At 42.6% G+C, this 19768-nt stretch overlaps 1 long non-coding RNA gene across 12 annotated transcripts in view; it reads left to right on the forward strand.

The window, feature by feature from the left end:
- Positions 1-2292: 2292 nt before the first annotated feature.
- Positions 2293-19768, forward strand: part of LOC140776673 (uncharacterized) — a 53332-nt gene continuing 35856 nt past the window's right edge. For 6 of the 12 annotated variants that reach the window (XR_012106921.1, XR_012106920.1, XR_012106912.1 and 3 more), the window contains exons 1-2: positions 2293-2607; positions 4757-4883. This is a non-coding gene — a long non-coding RNA (uncharacterized lncRNA). The other 6 variants (XR_012106916.1, XR_012106923.1, XR_012106917.1 and 3 more) reach the window with 5 other exon arrangements.

A 19768-nucleotide genomic window follows, 5' to 3' on the forward strand; every position in this document is an offset into this window, starting at 1 on the left:
TACGCTAAGAGTATCTCTGTAGATAAATCATACCCTATCATACGTTAAGGGTATCTCAAAAGGAAGTAATCATACCCTGCCATACGCTAAGGGTATATCAATGATAGTTGTACCCTGTCATACGCTAAGAGTATGTCCAGTATCAGTTTGGATCAAATACCGTTCCAGCCATCACATCACATCACATACACAACTATTTTTATGATTTCCTATACATGATAGATTATATGCATATATGCAGTACTGCAATAGATCATGCAACTCAGGAATTTAGGTGGTAGAGAAGCCAAGAGAAAAATTATGTAATGCAAACTCGAACTATGTATCTAACAAATGCATACTCCTACTAATCTATCACATGCATACTCATGATAGAGATTATTCCGACATAAAACCATAACATTATAATCATCTCCAATTATTTCTATATATCACCAATGTACTCATATCCCAGATCAGCCTAATCAAATACATGATAAAATATGCTTGACTGAAATTATCTCTAGATAAAGTCATATAATCATATTGGAAGCCAAAATATGCATGTACATAATATATAATATAACCTAATTTGAGAAAGGCGTTTAGAGGATAAGACTACTCACTCTTGATTAGAAGACACGAACCACGCAACTCTCACGTCTGTCAGTCAGACATCAACTTAACGTCAGGGTCTACGGGGTCTCACATAAGGGGTTCGGGGGTTTAAAAATATTTAACTAGGAGGAAGTTAGTTGTTCATCTAATTAAAATCCGTTCATGTAATATATGATGATTTAGAAGGTTTTAGAATTTCTACTTATCTTTATAACTAGTTAGATTTTTAATTACAGATAAAAATAATAATATAAATATAGATGAAAACCTAACTATAATTATATCTTGATTAATTAGATATTACTTTATAAAATAATAAATAAATACATAAGCATAGTATTTTAGATAAGTGAAAGCTAATTTGGGGGAGAGTAGTCCAGTAGAAGAGAATTGCCAATAAAGACCATCTTTCCCATTAGAAAGGGCACAGTGACTTAGTGAATTTGAAAGTAAGTTGAATTTCACTAGAGCGTTAAAAGGGATTCATCTAGACTAGAATAGAGAAATGGAACTAAAGACTTCAGAAACTGAAAGCTGTCTATATGAGAGGAAAATTTCATAAGGTAGGGAGGGAAAATAAATAACTTGTTGACCTCCCAATCATCTAGCGATCTGTCTAGAAATTTATAAAAGTACCATTACCTATTTCATAAGCCAGGGAGCTCTCAACCCCTCTATTTATAAACTTCTTATACAAAATCTAATAGAAAAAATATTGGTTAATCAAGTTGGAAATTTGGTGAGTTAGGTGGATAGTTTATTCAACTGGAAATTTCTGCTCAAACAAGAATTTCAAATCTGTTTGCTGATGCAGTCACTACTAGAATTTGTTACTGAATTGGAGTTAGAAGTATGTTGCATTAGATGAATATTCCTTACTGAAAATCTGTAGTTTGATGGAGATTTACTTGCTGAAAATTTATAGCTTGATAGAGATTTGCTTGTTTTAATAGCTACGTGGAAGTGGTAGGAAATAGCTACATGGAAGAGGATGGTGAAAATCTATAGCCAGATGGAGATTTGCTTGTTGAAATAACTAGGTGGAAGAGGAAGGAAATTTTTTTCTTTCCATCCAAACCCATTCTAATTTAGGTGAGGAATAAAGTGAATAATGGATCTTAATTTAATTTATGCATGACTTGAGTGGATGAGAGCTGGGTTGAGTTGGCTAGTATTAATTAATTAGCCTAAGTGGCTAAATCTAATTCCGGTTTGAGTCTAAGTTGAAATATTTTTAGTGATTACATGTGATTTATTTGATCAAAATTTTATATATAACTGAAATACATTAATTAGTTAAAATAAAATATTAATAATTATATAATTTAGGCATAACAAATATAATAATTATGAACTTAACAAGAGGCTAGGATATGATGGAGCCGATGGCAACTACTCTTAAAATTGCTCGACTTTGACCTCCATCGCGTGATCAAGTGGCGTAGACGTTGACGAGCTTGGATCCACCGGTGCTCTCCTTGCAAACATAATATTAATTGATACAACACTAGGATTAGAGTTATATCACTTCCATTAGAGGTTGGTCGAAACTAGTAAAAAGATATGATCGGACTTATGCATCTCGGCCTACCCAACAACACTTGGTCTAGCCGGCTAGGACCACAGTTAAATGGCTACGAGGTCCATGGCTGCCAGGAAAACAAGTGAAGATTAGGTGGGGCTAAAGGAAGAGACCTTAACCAAAACTCGAAGATAAGGTGAGGGAAGGGTAGTGCCAACCTTAACTGATCCAGGCCGACTAGAACCATCCTCGGTTGGTCTTAGACCGAACGCAGACTAGGTCCATCCCCACGAACCCTCTTCTCCTTTGGATGTTAGAAGAGATGCGCGCAGATCATGAAGCACAAGAGGCTGCTTGTGAATCGCAGGAAAAATTTACGGAACTCCTCATCGAGGCGATTGCTACCAAAACCTCCAGCAATGGGCACCCCAGCCGAGCATCTATACCTAGGTCTTCCTCAAACTCTAGGGGAATGTCAAGAGACTAAGGTTGGGAATATCTTTCTTTCTTTTTTTTTTGTTGTGATTATCGATGCTTTGAATTGTTATTATACTCATGGAGAGCAAAATCCATACTTTCAAGGGAGAAGATATTAAATCTTGGATAAGGCTTATGCTCACATCATACTTGTTCATTATAGAGAGGTGGCTGAGGGAAGATTTATTCAGGGGTCAGCCTCAAACTCACCGACAGAATCTAACTCAGCAGTTCACCAAATGAGCAGCATTGTTAATAGCCAATCCCCAAGCGTCAGTACGAGAAAGAGTGAGGTATATGAACTGTACTAGAGCTCGTGTAGTTCAGTGGAAGAAGATAGTTTGAAGTTTGTTATAGAAAACTTTGAATCAGACAACAACAATACAACAGATAGATCAGGAAAACGTGATCACTCTTTACAGCCAGAAGTCAATCAAGCAGTAAGAAAGCTTGTAGAGCAGTCAAGTTTGAGTGATGATGATGATTATCTTTACTTTAAAGAAATAAAGTCTGATTTTGGAACTACAGTCTGGGACTTGATTTTGATACCAGAGAATCCAGACCTCCCAATGGGGTGGAATTCAACAGGAGTGTTCAAATTTCAGAGGTTGGAAAACACAATTATGTTGGTAGCCAATCCTTGGATGTTTCAGGTCATAGTTTTGAAATGAATGAATCACCATCTTGGAAAGATATGCTGGAATTATGATAAACTTCAGCAGATACTAATGCCAGTGGGAAAATCTCTGAATTATTGAACTTAAATGACAGTGTTACTGATTCTTCTCATTACAGAACAAATGATCTAGCATTGGGGCTTCCTTCCAAGTATACAAAAATAAAAGTGCAATTTCCTTAGAAAGGGATAAAATACCTTCTATTCCAATTGGACAGTCAGACATCCCGCTCTGGCAAAAGTTAGAAAATAGGTCTAATGGTCATTAGCTTGATGATAGTGATTTGCGTATTCAATTGTCTACAACTATAAATTTTTTGTTAGGTTCTGACAATTTCATGGAGTCACCATCCACAACTTTTTTTCTGAAGGAAGTGAAAAGCACTGTGTCTTTGCAGCAAATACTTGTCAAGTCCAAGCTGATGATTTGTTGCTTAAGAAATATTAAAGCACTAATTGGGTGGAGACTATGTCCAGTACACACCCTTCTGACTTGTCAGGCTTGTTACTCGATCAAAATCACCTTAATACTTCTCTTGGAATAGAGTCAAGTCTAACCTTGGCGTAGAAACAACGGTTTAGCACTCGTGAAATCTCCCCATGGGCATTTCCTCTGAAAGTACCAAGGAAATAATTACTGGAGAGTTTCTTTCCAATCCTTCATACAGTCCTTGGGCAGTAATGTTTGGTGATGTCGAGGTTCCTCTTGAAATTGTCCAGCAAGGTGTTCTCTATTGCCAAACTCCTCAACACAGTGTTGGAAGGGACACGTATTGCCCTCACATCTGCAATTAGGGAGTCCGACAATGAAATTAGAGAGTTTGAATTCCGTTCAAATCTAACTACCACTATATTTGGCAGTACTTCACCTTCTGAGAATGTTGTGAAAGATGCTGAAGAATTGTTATTGCTTGTCAAATTTGTATGGTTGCTTATATGTCCAAATGATGATTAAACTGCTCCTAAAGATGGTGTTGACCATCAAGTTGACTGTTCTAGAATATTAAAAGCCACTGATTATCATTGGCAACAATTGATTGATGGATGAACTATTAAAAGATAAATTGTTGCATTGGCTATCATAAAAATATCACCGGAATAAGGTAACAGGTAGTTTTCCATCAAAGCAAGAGCAAGTCTGGGATATGACTGGGCCCTAAATTCAGTCACCAATGCTGGCATTGGTATACATTTTTGTGATGCAAATGGGTGGACTGCATGGGAGTCAATTTCTATTTCACATTCTTAGTTTGTCGATTTCCCGTTCAGTTGAGTTAGTCAATTTTATTTTGGTTGAGTCAATTTCTATTTCAGCTTGTTATGACTTAAGTTGTTCAAGTAGTCATAAAAATTCAAGTCATGTGGAAAATTCTGTGTTTGGTAGAGATTATCTTCCTCCTTGGTTTCAGGGATATAGGGAATATCAGCAATTATTCTCTGAACTCTGTAGATATTCTGTGGTCACTAGCTGCTTTTCTCTGCAGTGTGACTCCTACAATAAACTGGACTGATAATCATTTCACAACTGTTGCACGACTCATATCAAAACATGCTTGGTTATACACGGAAATGGTTGTTGCAGAAGCCATTGTTCACCAAAAGGATAATTTGGTAAGCATACTATTGTCTGAGTCCTGAGCTTTCTGTTAGTTGAATAAATTCATGAATACAAGGTTCGCAAATTCTTGTTATAATATTTGTAAAATCTTATCTGTTTTGCTGGATTCTTTGTACTTATTGACAGATTTTGAAGCCAAATGAATTTGATATGTTTATTAAATTAGTATCTAATATTTATGTAATTCACTAGGTTTAGCTTACTATTATAGAAAACTATAAACTTATGAGGTATCAGACCTTAACAAGCTTTACCAGAGTGTAGGATGTACCATATAATGGCTAAAATGAAAAACAATACATCAAGCTGATGTGGTCCTTCTACTTAAAGGGAAAAGACAGATTGATTTCATTGGTGTAGTGTAGAACAATATAGGAGTTGGATCTAACATGTACGAAGTAAATGCACTCACAAATTAAATATGCTATGTTACGGAAAGACAAATATCTAGATCTATATGTTTTGCAAATTATCTAATACTGAGGAGAAGAAAGTTAAAAGTTATAAAAGAATTACAGACGGTAATAAAATAATTAAAAATTTGAAATTTTGGATATTTACTATTGTGTAGTTCTTTTTTAAAAGAAAAAAGGTTTTTTATAGATTAAGTGCCTCGATTACAAAATGTGCTGCTGAGATTGAAGCAAAAAATCGGAGCAAGGGCGAGGGATTGCCCCAACCCACGTGCAACCAAATCTAGAAGTCCTCCTAGTGTTAGAAAGGCAATTCGCACATCTATTGGCTTCTCTAAACACATTGGGTGACTTTTACATTTTGATAGGCTTTTAAAGAAAAAAGGTTTCCCCCACAATAGATTTCAGCACCCATGGTGGCTGATGTATTTTGCAGAGTATGTTTTTGAGGATCATTGAATCAGTCTTGACCTAGATATTGGTGAGTTGATGGTTCTTTATCACCTTAAGATCTTACCGGACAATTATGGCCTCTATAGCAAGAGTTGATTGTGCCACTATGCTCTTGGTACCTACAAGGATCGACTCCCCATTAGGATGGCAGACCACAAAACCTATACTTGCCTGCTCAAGGGGTCCAATGAAGGACCCATTTGTGTTGAGGTTAACCCATCCCAAAGGCGGGGGCTCCCAATGGATGAAGTGGCAGACTTGTATACGGTGGTCTGGCGGTTCATTTTTAGAGAATTCAAGTGCTAAATTCAAGGCCGAGTTCCAAACCTTATGAGCTGGGAGCAAAATATTCTTGAAGACAGACTCATTTCTTCTTTTCCATAACTGCCAATGCAGAATAGCTAGCACCGCTCTAAGCAACAATTTACTTTTAGGCGCTAACCCATCTCTCTCATAATGCCATTCGCCAGTATCCCAGTTTTGTCTAGTGAAGGTAGTCTCAAAAGCCTCCTTAGCAAAATTCCAATAATAGGTGGCAAATTGACACTCATAAAAGAGGTGCTTAGTATTTTCTAGCACCAGTTTACAATTCGGGCACAGTTTTTGTTGACCAATATTGATGCTTGCGAGGTAATCAGAAGTAGGTAATTTGTCCCCAAAAGATCTTTCATAGGAACATCTTGATCTTGGGCGGGATATGCATAGCCCACAAATACCTCCAGTCTTGCCATATATGAGTAGGTTCCTTAGGTCTGGTTTGGAGGAAAAAGCAAACTGATTTGGCCAAAGCAAAGCCATGAGGATGAGAAGACTAGGCCCATCTATCAACCCTCTTGCCCATTGGAAGATTAATGGAAAACACACTTTCAGCTAGAGTCGGCCTAAAAAGATTGAGAATCATGTCCACATTCCAAGCATTTATAGTGATAACATCCAAGACTTGCTTAAAATAGCCCATAACATCTAGGCCAAAAATTAATGGGCATAGAGGTGAGCCAAGGGTCTTGCCAAAGATTTGTATTCTTGCCATTCTTAATTAGTTTGCAAAGACCCGTTTTAATGTGCTCAGTCAAATCCCAAATCAGTCTCCAACTCTAGGCACTATTTCTAGGCCTACATCCCTCCAGGGATGAAGGGCTCTGTTTTGGCCCTAATGAGGTCAACCCACTACTTATGATGCTGATTTAAAACAATTAGGACCTTTTTAGCCACGAGGGACAATTTGATACTCTCGCAAGGCTTCCTTCCTTGCGAGAGAGGGTAGTTTTGTCCCATCCCACAAGGTGGAGGCCACCGTTCTACTTGCCATTTCTCTAAAGAAAGTTACGGGCCAGCTCAGTGATGCAGTTCACAATTGCAATCGGGGTCTAGGTAGAGGATAATAGGTGGATAGGCATGGAGTTGAGAACTGAGTTGATGAGCGTTACTCAGCTTGTTTCCAACCCGCTAACTTGGTTTCAACTCTAGCCAAAAACTACTCATGGTCTTTAATTAGTAGACACAGGTGAAATTTTCACTCCCAAGTATTTGAAAGGAAAAGACCCCTCTGTCATATTTAGAATGCCAAGGACGCCCTCTTTCAAATGAGTAGGAGAATTTTTGGGAAAGAAATCTTGGATTTGTTCCTATTGATTCTAAGGTTAGTGATGCTTTTATCGACCTTAAAGATTTTCATCAGAGAAGAACAAGAACATATAGAAGCATCCATCTGATAGGTTACATAACAATTCCTTCTAGATTTGGATTTATTGCAGGAAACAATTCACACAACCGAGAGAATATATTCACCAAATATTTTTCCGTTGTTAAAAAATTATGAAACTAGTGGAATCGATCCATAACTCTCTGATCTACGTTTTTCGTATTTATGCCCTTCGCAAATTCAAACTGCAACTAGGACTAAATTATGATTTAGTGCAAATGATGGTGGTGGTGACCGGTGGAGTGGATGTTAGGGTTATGGATTGTAATGGAAATGAGGATGAATAGTAGATGTTGTTTAAGGGATAAAGACGAAGGGGAAGAAGTGGTTGAGATCTTAAGGAAGAGGAAGGACTCGACAGACAAGGGAGATTAGAAGTTAGGAGAGACCTTGCCAACGGTAGAGGTGGTAGGTTGGTGACGAGGAAGGAGGAAGATTAGGATAGAGAAGATAGAAAGAAGATAGGAGACAAGAAATCAATAATTTAATAGCATAATGATTTTGGCTGTCGTCTACACCTTTATAGAGGCTAGTCAACAAGCCAAAATAGCAATAATTAATCTTAATTCTAAAAGATTTTCGTTGATCGCGTTCAAACGCGTCCGATTGCGTTCGAATGCATAAAAGGCGTTCCCTGTCGATGCGAATGCGATGCAAGCGTTCGAATGCCGCGTTCGAACGCGCCCTTAACCGTGTTCGAACCCGACTTACAAAAAATCTATTTTAATAAAAAAAAACTAATGTAATAAGAAAACACTCTAACAAAGTGTATCACCATCACAATAAGCAGGTAATCAACATACACGAGATGAGTAATGACAAAACGATAACCAATATGAAAAGGGGTCAGCTCATTGTAAAGAACATCATCCTTCATAAGGGCCATGAAATTTCAGAAACCAAAATAAACAGGTACGGGGAGAGGGGTCCCCTTGGCGGATGCCTCTCTTCCCTGCAAACTACTTCGACGCACTACCATTAATCAAAAGGGAGAAAGTAGGAGAAATAAAACAATTTTCAATCCACTTAACAAACTTAGTAGGAAAACCTATTTTGATCATGGTCCTAGTGATCGCCTCCCACTTGATGTGGTCATAGGTTTTCTCTAAATCCACTTTTATCATGATAAATCTACTATCACTCCTAGGGAATTAATGGAATGTGCAATTTCCTGGGTTATGGCAATATTGTCATGAATATGATGATCGGCTACAAAAGCCGTTTGCTTAGGACCCACCAAGGATTTTAGTTGTGGCTTGATTCTATTTGCAAGAATTTTTGCCAACAACCTATAATTAACATTACACAGAGATATAGACCTAAAGTTGGCAACCTTAATAGGATGGTCATTTTGGAAATAAGGGTATTATATGTTTGTCCCTAGGCCTAAAGAATCTGATTGATTTTTTGAAAATGGACTATGGCTTCCACCAAAGTGGGTCCAACAGTATCCCAATAGTTCTTATAGAACTCAGCATGATAGCCATCGGGCTTAGGGGCCTTCCTACTAAGCATTGACCTTAAAGCCTCTCTCACCTCACTTTCAGTTATATCCTTGGTGAAGTCATCTCACTAGGACAACCCATAACATGAACTGTTGGCCAATGAACTAGAGGATTCCCTTTGACATCCTTGCACCACAGCTTATATAGAAATTTAAAAATTCATCTAGCACCTCCTTATGACTAGAAACATTTTCTCCCCTATCATTGTAAATACTCATGATTAGGTTTCTCTGCCTACGAATATTAGTAGTAATATGAAAAATCGAGAGTTTTCATCCCTTCTCCTTAATTCAGGTAGCCCTAGACTTGCTGTGCCATTTCAAACTAATTTATCTTAACAGAGCCATGTAGGGCCAATTTAATAAGCAAGTCTAGTGCTATATGCAGTGGAGAGAGTGCTGTTTAGTTCTCTAGACTCAAGGGTAGTAATATCATCTTTAATTCTAGCTAAGTTCACTTCCAAGCGACCTAAACAATTCCGATTCCAATTAATTAATTCATATCCAATCAGTGAAAGATTGTGATCGAGAACAAAGGGAGGAGAAGAGACAGATAGATGTGAACCTTTGGCCCACGCATCCTCAATAATATTTTTAACATCAGGATATTTAAGCCAAAACCATTCAAATCTAAAGATTGGTTTAAAGTAGACATTATTGCTCCCAATGTTTGCAATTAAAGGTTCATGATCAGAGGCAATTTGAGGAAGGTGGGAAACATCTAAACGCAAAAAAGCATGTAGAAAAGCATTGTTAATAAAGCATCTATCAAGTATAACCAGGGTTCTAGAATCGCCATGCCTGTATTACATTAGGTGTAAGGATTCCCTTTATAGCCCATGTCAATCAAAGTAGCCTTTGAAATTAAATTTCTAAGGGCCTGACCGAGTAGCTAAGCTAAAAAGGGGAGCCGCCACACTTATCTTTAGGATTTACTATGCAGTTGAAATCTCTAATAACACACCAAGGTGTATCATGAATATTTAGGCACCCAAGTTCATGCGAGAGGTAGTTTCTGTCCACAGAATTTGTGCTAGCATAAATCGAAGTGAGAAACTAGAGGGGCTTACTTGCTTGGAGACCACATAGTGCATGGTCTGGGTGGAGGATGAAATAGGGGTTACCTTCAATTATCCTACATGCTAGCATACAACTATCTCACTTGTCACGGACAAAGTCTTTGAGATAGACAATGACCGCGCGGTACCCAACTTTCAAGTAGCAAAGTTAAGTTAGCCGTTCGCTTCCTAAGCGATGCACCTGTTTTTGGATTGCAACAAAGCAAAGATAAGCAAAATACAAGGTTTGGCAAACAAGTTTGCGATTCTCTATTAATTGGAAAAGAAGTTACAAGACATGCCAACGACAAGAAATTTAAAGGGGCAGGATAGCCATCGAGGGCAAAATGAACACCATTGAACCAGTGGCACTTCGGTTGCGAAGCTGGCTCACTTAATGCTTCTCGATAGTTCTCCTATACTACTAAGTATGAGCATCCCCAACCCGGGGGGTTCAAAGGTCTTGTGGGGCGTTACGTTTTGAAAGTAAGCCCCATTTGGGTTTTGGCCCATGAGTTTTATAGGCACGTGCGGGGAAAAACCCAAACTAGTGTTGCGGCGACACTAATATTGCAATCCCAAGGTTGCTTCGCAAGGAGCTCTTGAAGGGAACTAAAAGACACACAAAAACATGCAAAAACATGGGGTTGGCATCCCATTTACATACTCAAAAAGCGAAAAGTACAATAGGACCGACATTGCGACCAAAACGGTCCTAACAGACTCCCCCACTTAGACTCTCGGCGTCCTCGTCGAGGTGATCTTCGGCTGCTACCAAGTGATGCTTGATTTCATCTTGACGTGTTCGCCAAGTTCTTCTTCCGGTAGGCTTGAACCTTGTCTTCTTCATGCCTTAGAGTTTCTTCAAGTTCCCAACTAGCTTCAAACATTGGAAGATTCTTCCACTTGACCAAGTATTCGATCTCTGTAGCTCCATTGGGTAGTGTCCGCACTCTATCCACTAAGATGGTGTCAACCTGCCTTTCAAGCGACGCCGTTGTGGGGTTTGGCCGGCTTGACACATTGCGAGAAGGGTCTTCGCGATCGACATGATACGGTTTGAGGCAACTCACATGGAAAACCGGATGGATTTTAAGCCAAGCGGGGAGTTGCACTCGGTAGGACACATTGCCCACCTTATTCATGACAGGAAAAGGGCCTTCATATTTGCGAGCAAGTCCTTTGTGCACCTTGCGAAAGAACTTGAGCGATGCCGGTTGAAGCTTGACCAGCACCAAATCGCCTTTCTTAAAGTCTCGCGGCCTTCTATTCTTGTCCGCCCACTTCTTCATCTTTTGTGCAGCCTTCTCAAGATAGGCTTTGGCAATCTCCGCATTCCGATGCCACTCTTTGGCAAGGTGATATGTCGAAGGGCTGCTGCCTGTGTAACCCACCACCAAGGTATGCGGTATGAAAGGTTGTTGTCCCATGATAACTTCGAAGGGGCTTTTAGTAGATGCAGAGCTCCGCTGCAAGTTGTACGAGAATTGGGCAACGTCAAGTAACTTGACCCAATCTCGTTGGTTGGCACTAACAAAGTGCCGCAAGTATTGCTCAAGAAGAGCATTTATTCTCTCCGTTTGGCCGTCGGTTTGGGGATGAAGGCTTGTGGAGAAGAAGAGTTTTGACCCCAAGAGTTTGAACAACTCCGTCCAAAACTGACCCAAGAATCGAGGATCCCTATCGCTCATGATGTTTTGTGGAACTCCCCAATACTTGGCCACATGCCTTAGGAACAAACGAGCTGCTTCATCAGCGGTGCAATGCAGCGGAGCCGGTATGAAAGTCGCATACTTCGAGAACCGATCCACTACCACCAACATTGAGCCAATGTCCCCGACCTTTGGCAAGCTCGAAATGAAGTCCAAAGAGACACTTTCCCATTGTCGCTTAGGAACGGGGAGCGGTTCCAACAAATCACAAGGCTTCGTGCGCTCCACCTTGTCTTGTTGGCAAATGAGACAAGTGCGCACGTACTCTTCGACGTCTTCCCCCATCTTTGGCCAATAATACGCTCTTTCCACAAGAGCCAAGGTCTGATGTACGCCCGGATGACCTGCCCACAAGGTGTCATGACACTCTTTGAGCAGTTCTCTTCGCAAGTTGTTCGCCCGGGGCACGTACACGCGGTTTCCTTTTGTCATGATGAGTCTCTCCTGGACCCAAAACCGTCGCGTCTTGCCTTCATCTACAAGCTTCTTGAGGGTCTCCGCCATCGGATCACTTTGCATCCCCTCGCGAATCTTCTTCAAAAGCAACGCTTGTACTTGGCTTATACTCTCATTTGCCACCGCTTTGAGAGTAGCCAATTCTGCTTTGCGGCTTAAGGCATCCGCAACCTGATTTGTACTCCAAAACCATGTCGAATTCCGCCAAGAAGTCTTGCCATCTTGCTTGTTTTGGAGAGAGTTTCTTTTGAGTTTGGAAGTAACTCAAGGCCACATTGTCGGTCTTCACAACAAAGTGAGACCCAAGGAGATAATGCCTCCAAACACGAAGGCAATGTACGACCGCCGTCATCTCCTTTTCATGCACCGTATACCTCCGCTCCGTCTCATTCAACTTGCGGCTTTCATAGGCAACCGGATGTCCTTCTTGCATAAGAACTCCTCCGATGGCATAATCTGAAGCATCCGTGTGAACTTCAAACGGAAGGGAGTAGTTCGGCAACTGCAATACAGGTTCCTCTATCACCGCTCTCTTCAAATCAGCAAAGGCCTCTTGACATTTGCTAGACCACTCCCATGAGCGGTTCTTCTTCAGCAAATCAGTCAGCGGCGCAGCCCTCCGCGAGTAGCTTGCAATGAACCGCCGATAATAGTTGACAAGCCCCAAGAATGAAAGAAGTTCTGTCACCTTCGAAGGGGCTTGCCAATCATGAATGGCACGGACTTTCTCCTTGTCCATGCGAATGTGTCCTCCGCCAACTTGGTGTCCAAGGAACATAATTTCCTCTTGTGCAAAATAGCACTTCTCCTTCTTCACAAAGAGGGAGTGTTCCCTTAGCACTTGGAAGATGGCTTTGAGATGTTGGATGTGCTCTTCCAACGTCTTGCTGTACACCACGATGTCGTCGAGGTAGACCACCACGAACTTGTCAAGATACTCATGGAACAACTGGTTCATGAGTGTACAGAAGGTTGTAGGGGCATTTGTCAAACCGAATGGCATCACCAAGAATTCGAATGCGCCATAACGTGTCACACACGTTGTCTTTGCTTCATCGCCTTCCGCAACTCTGACTTGCCAATACCCCGATCGCAAGTCCAATTTGGAGAAGTACCGCACTCCTCCAAGTTGATCAAACAAGTCCGCAATGAGAGGGATTGGGTACTTGTTTTTTATCGTCGCTTTGTTTAAGGCGCGATAGTCTACACATAGTCGTAGACTCCCATCATGCTTCTTTTGAAATAGCACCGGCGCCCCAAACGGTGCCTTTGAGCTGCGGATCAACCCGCCTTTAAGCAACTCATCAGGTTGCTTCCGAAGTTCCGCCAACTCCGGAGGAGACATGCGATATGGTGCACGGGCTGGAGGCTTCGTCCCTTGTTCCAACTCGATCTTGTGATCCACCGCTCGCCGAGGAGACAAGGTCTTTGGCAATTCGGGTGGCATGACATCCCCAAACTCCTTCAAAACCCTTACGACCCCAAGAGGAATTGGGCCATTCTCCAAAGGATCCGCCTCTAGCTTCAAGGCCGCCAAGAATGTTTGCTCACCCTTCTTGACACCCTTCTTCAGCTGAAGTGCTGAAAGTTGCTTTGTCTCCTTTGTTGTCGTCTTTGCCATCGGGACGACACAAGGGGACTCATCTCCCATCATGCATAGAGCATTAAGAAACGGCATAGGTACTCCTCTCGCCGTTTGCAAAAATTCCATCCCAAGAATGACTTGGAAGTCATCCAAAGGAACCGCCATGAAGTTGGCCTTGCCCCTCCAAGACCCAACCGCAACATGTACGTCCTTCGCTTGCTCGGTGATTGGTTGAGACTTCGAATTCACCGCCTTCATTCGACTTGAGTCCTTTGAAAGGAGCAACCCAAGTCGTTGTGCCTCATGGTCCGCTATGAAGTTGTGAGTGGCCCCAGTGTCAACCAACGCCTTCGTCGACTTTCCATTGAGCTCAATGTCGACGAACATTAGCTCATTTGGCTTTCGGTTCTTTGAAGGCAAAGTCTTCCGCTTCTCCCCCACTTGAGCCTTGAGTGCATTTAGAAGCCGCAATGCCCCCATGCGAGGGCCCTCCGTCGACTTCTCATCGTCGCTCTCCGAACTTTGCTCTTGGGCTTGCACTGCATTGAGCGACTTCCTTTGCGGGCAATTCTTCACAAAATGTGGCCCTCCGCATAGGAAGCACCCCTCCTCGGGACTCTTGTTTGGCTTCGCACCCTTTTGCCAAGACCCATTCTTCTCGCTTTGCATCACCCCTTTGCCTTTCGGCCTTTGGGGCTTTGCATTGCTCGTCGAAGGCTTCTTCTTTGGGTTTTCGGGGGTTGAATAATCCGTCAAGCGCTCCGCCGCAGCTTGGGCCGTCGCTAAGTTAGGAATGTCCCAACGTCGCAACTCGGTCTGTGCCCAAGGCTTCAAGCCTTCCAAGAAATGAAAAAGCTTATCCTTCTCCGACATGTCCCGAATGTCCAACATGAGCGTCGAGAATTGTTTGACATATTCTCGAATCAACCCCGTCTGTGTGAGATGTCGCAAACTCCGTCTTGCGATGAACTCCACATTCTCAGGAAAGAACTGCACCTTCAGCTCCCTCTTTAGATCCTCCCAAGTGTTGATGTTGCAGCGGCCACCTTGGATGTCCTCGTAACGAGTCCGCCACCATAGCTTGGCATCTCCGTCAAGGTACATCGTTGCGAAGGTGACTTTGGTTTCTTCCGAGTCCGGTCGCACCACTCGAAAGTATTGCTCAACATCGAAAAGAAAGTTCTCCAACTCCTTGGCATCCCTTGCGCCCTTGTAGCAGCGCGGTTCCGGCACTCTGACCCTTCCAGAATGTCCCTCTGCTTGTGCAGCGGGTTGCACGATGCTCATGGCTCGCGTGAGTACCGTCACCCTTGCGGAGAGGTCCGCTAGCTGCTCTTTGAGATGTTGGACAGCTTCCTTGGTGTTGTCTCACAACGTCTCGACCTCGTCGTCGATGTGTTGCTGATATGCCTCCAAGCGATCCGCCCTATCGCCGAGAGTGTATATTTGAGCAACATTGGCACTCAATTGCGAGATGTGTGCCTCCATCTCGTCAAGCCGCTCCCTGTTACTTCGATGCCTTTCAGAATCGCTCAGATGTGGCTTTGTAATCAGCACTGCTGGTCCTTTGCCCAAATTTGCTGTATTTGCCGCTTGACTTGTCTCTCCGCCTTGCTTATGGCGCCCCATCTGCAAGGATGTTGCTCTTGTCGACCGGCTCTGATACCACTTGTCACGGACAAAGTCTTTGAGATAGACAACGACCGCGCGGCACCCAACTTTCAAGTAGCAAAGTTAAGTCAGCCGTTCGCTTCCCAAGCGATGCACCTGTTTTTGGATTGCGACAAAGCAAAGACAAGCAAAATACAAGGTTTGGCAAACAAGTTTACGATTCTCTATTAATTGGAAAAGAAGTTACAAGACATGCCAACGACAAGAAATTTAAAGGGGCAGGATAGCCATCGAGGGCAAAATGAACACCATTGAACCAGTGGCACTTCGGTTGCGAAGCTGGCTCACTTAATACTTCTCGATAGTTCTCCTATACTACTAAGTATGAGCATCCCCAATTCTGCAACCCGGGGGGTTCAAAGGTCTTGTGGGGCGTTACGTTTTGAAAGTAAGCCCCATTTGGGTTTTGGCCCATGAGTTTTATAGGCACGTGCGGGGAAAAACCCAAACTAGTGTTGCGACGACACTAATATTGCGATCCCAAGGTTGCTTCGCAAGGAGCTCTTGAAGGAAACCAAAAGACACCCAAAAACATGCAAAAACATGGGGTTGGCATCCCATTTACAGACTCAAAAAGCGAAAAAATACAGTAGGACCGACATTGCGACCAAAACGGTCCTAACAGACTCCACCATTTCTCGGGACAAACGTCCCTACCCATATGATCTGTAGACAAGAACTTGGGTTGGATACCAAAGGGGAGGAAGGAGGATAGAGAAGATGGATCAAGCTTAGATGAAAACTGATTTCAATATTGAATAATCAATCCAAAAAGGTTGCTTTTCCATATATAAAGAGGCTAATCAAACATCCAAAAACTCTAAATATATCCTATTACAACTCAACTTAACTCTAAATGAGTTTTATTATAACTCAACTTTCTTGTCGTGCGTTTGAATGCACCCTGTTCATATGCGGATAGCCAAAATACATTCTTTGTATTAACATGAGATTAGGCGTTCGAACGATCGTTTTTGAACGTACCTACTAGAAACTATTTTATTTTCCTAAAATATAAATAGAAATTGATACAAATTGAAGCGGTTTCACTATGCACCTAAATTAAGAACCACAACACTCGCAAGTGTTTCATGTGATCCGACCAGGTCTTGCTGTACCCAAGAATGTTATCAAAGAACACCACACTACCGCCAAAGGAGTGGTCAGAATATGTCGATCATCAGGCGCTAGAACGTCATCGGTGCGTTTGTCAACCTGAATGGCATGACTTTGAACTCATAATGTCCATGAGTCCGAAATTAGAGTACGGGTCGAGCTTGGATCTAATAGTATGCTGCATTGGAGGTCGAGCTTGTTGAAGTAGAATGCTCCTATTAGCTTATCCTGCAGCTCCTCAATAACCGTTATGCAGTACGGGTCCTTGACGCTAATGGCGTTCAGTGCACGGAAGTACACGCAAAAATGCCAACTCCTATCTTTCTGTCTCACTAGTAAGATTGGCGAAGAATATGTGCTCTGGCTTAGTTGGATGATGCCCTGCTCCAACATCTCGGTAACCAACCTTGAGATCTCCTCCTTATGCACATGTGGGTACCGATAGGGCTGAACGTTGGCCGGTTCGGCCCCTGGCACAAAGTTAATGCTTTGGTCAACATGCTTGGCAAAGGGTAGCTTCGTCGAGGCCTCAAATAGTCTAGAAAAGTCAATTAGTAACTAAACCAAATTGGCAAGTTTACCTAAGCTTAGAGCGGGCTTAGGTACAGTTGGGGCTAGCTGTAGGAAATAGGAAAGCTCTCCGACGCATAATACACCAATCAATAACTGCAATGTAGGGGTGTGGTTGAGGTCGAACTCCATCCAATCTCACCACTTATTCGTCCCTCCAGAAGGTGAGCCATGTGTGTGAGAACTCAAATGTAATTGGGCCAAGACTCTAGAGCCGCCAGGTGCCCAAGACTACGCCTACCCCACGGCATGCCAAGGGGTACAAGTTCATTATGAAGTTGTGACCCTACACCCTTAAGGAGACCCTTGACATATACTCTCCACTCGAAGCTTCATGCCGTCCCCGATGGTCACCTAAAAGCCGATAGAGGGCTCGACCTCCAATCCAATCATCTGCACGAGCTGCTTGCCCAAGAATTTATGCGTACTCTCGGTGTCTATAAGTATGTGTACGCTGTGCTTATTAACTACCCTATTCGCCTGTAGAGTTTTCAGGGAACTCATCCTTGAGTAAGTGTGCATGGATATCTTAGCGAGAGTATGCTCAATGAGGCCCTCGTCCATGGTCTCTACTATATGCTCAATGGCCACGTCATCCTCCATCACCTCCTTCTATCATTATAGTTGTTGATCAACATCACACTCCTAGTGGCTTTGGCGCATTAGTGGCTTGAAGTAAACTACTTGTCGCTCTACTTGTACAAGCGTAAGAGTGCGGACTACAGGTTGTGCCCCTCCTCCCGGATTTGTAGCTGGTCTCGATGCTATCCTTATGCCAAAGGGGCAAGGAATGGCCCTTAGAGTAGTTGTTAGCCTGTCCTCACCCCAACTGCACGTGGGGTAATCCTACTGTCTTGGCTAGTCCATGAAATCCTCAAAGCACTCCTCAAGATCATATGCTTTTGCTCTATCCGCCTGGCATCCTTGAAGACCTCGCTCAAGGTCCAAGATTATAAGGAAAGGACATCGACCTTGACCTCCTCATGTAGGCCAAAGATGAATGTGCTGGTCAACAACTGTTGCGGCCAAAGAGGTCGGCACCTGCTACCCATGTGCTCAAACTTCCCTTGGTACACGACTACATTTATCTGTTGAACCAATTTGAAGAGCGTAGCGTGGTAATCCTCGAAACCAAGGGTTTTTAACCGTATTGAGAACCTCTCGATGAACTTGGTCCATAACCCGAACAGTTGGTGGGCGCTCACCGACTGGTACCAATATAGGATAGCCCCCTCTAAATTGAAGCTCGCTAACAGCACCTTAATGTCCTCCGTTGTGCCTTGGTACTCAAAAAACTATTCTCAAAAAATCTAATCTAACGTGTTAGCTCCTTGAAGTTTTGGAAATTCAAGTCATATTATTTGCCTTTGAATGCCGTTGTCACGATTGGGGTCACATACTTGTTTAGGTCTGACTCTTGGTGGATGGAGGGGTCACATACTTATTTAGCCCTGATTGCGTCTGACGAGAGCTAGGACCCTCAAGTCTTCCCTTAGCCCTCGCATCTCTTCCTAGGACCGCTCTTGCAACTGCAGTAACCTTTGGGACAAGGAGCGTGGTGAGGGGCTCTTGCAGCGGAGCTCCCTCCGCTGGCAGTGTGCTCGGTGCGCTTGAGAAGGCTTCAGCCTTGATCGGCATAGCGGCACTGGTGGTGGTGATTAGGGGCTATTCGTCAACCGGTGCTTCAATTCACCATCACTCGCATGGTGGTCATGCCTGAGGATGGGGTGGCTCTACAACCACTGATGTGCGTGACAGTGGGGACCAAAATAGTGAGCTTAGTTGATGGAGAGTGGTGAGCTAGTGGAGGCTGTGATGGAGTAGAAATGGTGGGCTTGGTTGAGGAGATGAAGTGTTGCGGGCTGTTGTGAGTTGGTGGTGGGTTGAAGTGGAAGGAGAGGTGTGGTGGGCTATGGGCTATAAGGGAGGTAGCTAGTGCAAGTAAGGGGAAGAAAAAGAGAGCTAGGAGGGAAAGAAGAGGGATTCAATTGGTGGTGGTCTTAGTAAGAGTGCCTCCAGTTGTATGGACTAAGGGAGAGAAAAAATTAGGGTAAATATTTTTTTGATTTCCTTAGGATGCTCACCGCACCTTATTTAATGTGGCTAACCTATTTAAGGTGACTTGCTTTCCAAGCAAATCTAAACTAGACTCAACACAACTAGACCAACCCACCAAGTGAGTACATGACTCGGCTAGACCAACTAGCTCTGGGTTGGTTCACGACAAACTCTAAAGCTCTTAAACTTTACTTTGAGAAAAGTGGAACTATAGAACTCTTAAACTTCGATCTCCCTTTACTTCTCTGTTTTAATATGATCTTTGACAATTTTTTTAAAGTGAATTAGAATGTCCTTGATTCGTTCTAGGAGAATCCCAAAAGGAAATACCAAGTCTGAGAGAGTTTTAGAATTTTCTAATTCTAATTCATTAGTAAAGTGCGCACGCACCTGACTTACTTAGTGCACACCCATGTTTGAATTGCATAGAAATTTCTATAATAATTTCGTATCGGTGTGTGTATCTCATTATTTAGGGCAATGTTTTGAAAGGCGATCGCAAACGATGGGCGGTTATCTCACCACCTAGTGCTAAGACGAAATGTGGGCGATAAGGTGGGTGACAAGACTGTCTAGCATT

This window comes from Typha angustifolia, chromosome 14 (assembly GCF_048772165.1).
Source record: "Typha angustifolia cultivar Huaian chromosome 14, ASM4877216v1, whole genome shotgun sequence".
Classification (NCBI taxonomy): Eukaryota; Viridiplantae; Streptophyta; class Magnoliopsida; order Poales; family Typhaceae; genus Typha; species Typha angustifolia.